The sequence below is a fragment of the Drosophila takahashii genome, chromosome 2R (genome assembly GCF_030179915.1).
Source record: "Drosophila takahashii strain IR98-3 E-12201 chromosome 2R, DtakHiC1v2, whole genome shotgun sequence".
Classification (NCBI taxonomy): Eukaryota; Metazoa; Arthropoda; class Insecta; order Diptera; family Drosophilidae; genus Drosophila; species Drosophila takahashii.
The window spans coordinates 7,037,094-7,038,761 of record NC_091679.1 but is presented as its reverse complement, the minus strand read 5'-3'; the positions used below and the strand labels follow the sequence as shown (position 1 = coordinate 7,038,761).

At 47.2% G+C, this 1,668-nt stretch overlaps 1 long non-coding RNA gene across 1 annotated transcript; it reads right to left on the bottom strand.

Annotated features, from left to right (window-relative positions):
- Positions 1-1,668, bottom strand: LOC138912674 (uncharacterized). Its single transcript, XR_011418233.1, has 4 exons — positions 1,457-1,668; positions 1,167-1,386; positions 1,041-1,107; positions 1-984 (listed from the first exon to the last, which is right to left on the bottom strand). It is a non-coding gene; the product is annotated as an uncharacterized lncRNA (long non-coding RNA).

Genomic DNA, 1,668 nt, shown 5'->3' with positions numbered 1-1,668 from the left:
TATACATGTCGCTGCTTCCAAAAATTATTCCAGCCAAATTTTGGTCGCTAGCTGAACATAACGGTTAAGTGCAAAAGAGAATGACCGACCGGCCGGAATTTGTCTCTGCTACCGCCGAGTGCAGGCAGATTATACGACCGAAAAAGTGAGAGCAATATATGAATATCGGCTTCCCTTTAGTGCACGATAGATTTTGTCCGCAGTCTTCTATACTGCGCTGACTTCTCTTCTGTTGCAGTTGGAGTCGATTGTGGGATAGTTTCTATCGATATGTCAGGACGATAGGGCGATGGTTTCGGTGGCGCCCCCCTGTGGGGAATCTGGCGGACGATCTGGCCATTTGGCTTAATCCCGGTTCGCTCAGGGATTGTCTTCCATGGCCTTGAATATGGTTAATGACCCAATTTTGGGAGAGGCAAGGGAATATGGCGGGATGAGAATGATGATAGGCAGATATTGAGGTAGTCGCAGCCATATTGTCAAATGAGGCACACGCAGCGGGAGTTACTCAAATAAGTGTTTGTGCAAAATACAGAAAGAAGTGAGTGTTAGCGAGTTAGGTTAATAGTGTAATTTATTAACAAATAATTGTCTGTAGGGCAACCGGGGTCCCAACAAAAAGGGCCCCGGAAGATTTATTTTGGAATTTTTCGTTGGAAGGGATTTTGGAAATTCTCCTACGCACCTTAAACTGGATCCGAGAGCCTGTGGTGATGTCCCTGAAGCCGTTTTAGACGTACTCGAACCAGCCTACCCTGCCTTCTCGTACGCCGCCAACGCCAGGCAAACCATCCCCGGTGAGTCCGTTCCTGGGTGTCAGTCCCACTCACCTTCGGGACCAACGGAGTCCATTTGCGCGGTGGTGAACCGCCACGCCCCTTCATAAACCGTCCCCATTCCTCGGGGCTTTCCCGGCTTTAACGGCCGCTGGCCTCCGGCTCTTGTCCGGGATAGAATATCGCCCGTTGTCTAGTCTAGAAGTGGCTGAAAATAGTTATAATTAATTACATATGTACCATTGTCGACATTAATCTAAATACTTCCCGTGTTCCTTTGTAAATTTATCCGGATTTAGACCCGAAAGCCGTGGTTGGTCCTCGTTGTTGTCTGTAAGAGAGGTCGCGAGTTTTAGTTTTCGGCGGGGAAGTTTTGCAGCGCGAACTTACATATTTGGCCTGTCCCTTCTTTTCCCCAGGAGCTCCTAAGGATTAGGTGACCCGACACACGAATAGTGTCCTTGTTTGCGCCTCGAATTACTGTGAGTTCCACCAATACATGACTGGTGGAACATATTTACCGCGGCGCCTGTAATCTTTTCCGGGAGGATTAACTTCTCAGCTTTGACCGCGTAAGTTTAAAGACGGCGGCCAGCTTTGGTATTTTAGGCTGAAAGAAAGATAAATGAGTTAATGCAAGAACAACGATAATTATGTTAAACTTAAACACTTGTACTTACCGCAGATATTAAATGTAATTGAAGACCGAAATGTGTGAGTAAGTTGTCGCTGTGGGGGAGATGGAACTGATGTAGGCGCGAGGAGTGACTCCGACGGTCCGAAAATGGGTGATGCCTCTGCGGAATCCTCCGGGGCATCCTTGGTTGGGTAAGTCATCAATAGCCACCAAAACATACCATATTTCCCGTCATTTGTAATGTAATAATTTACC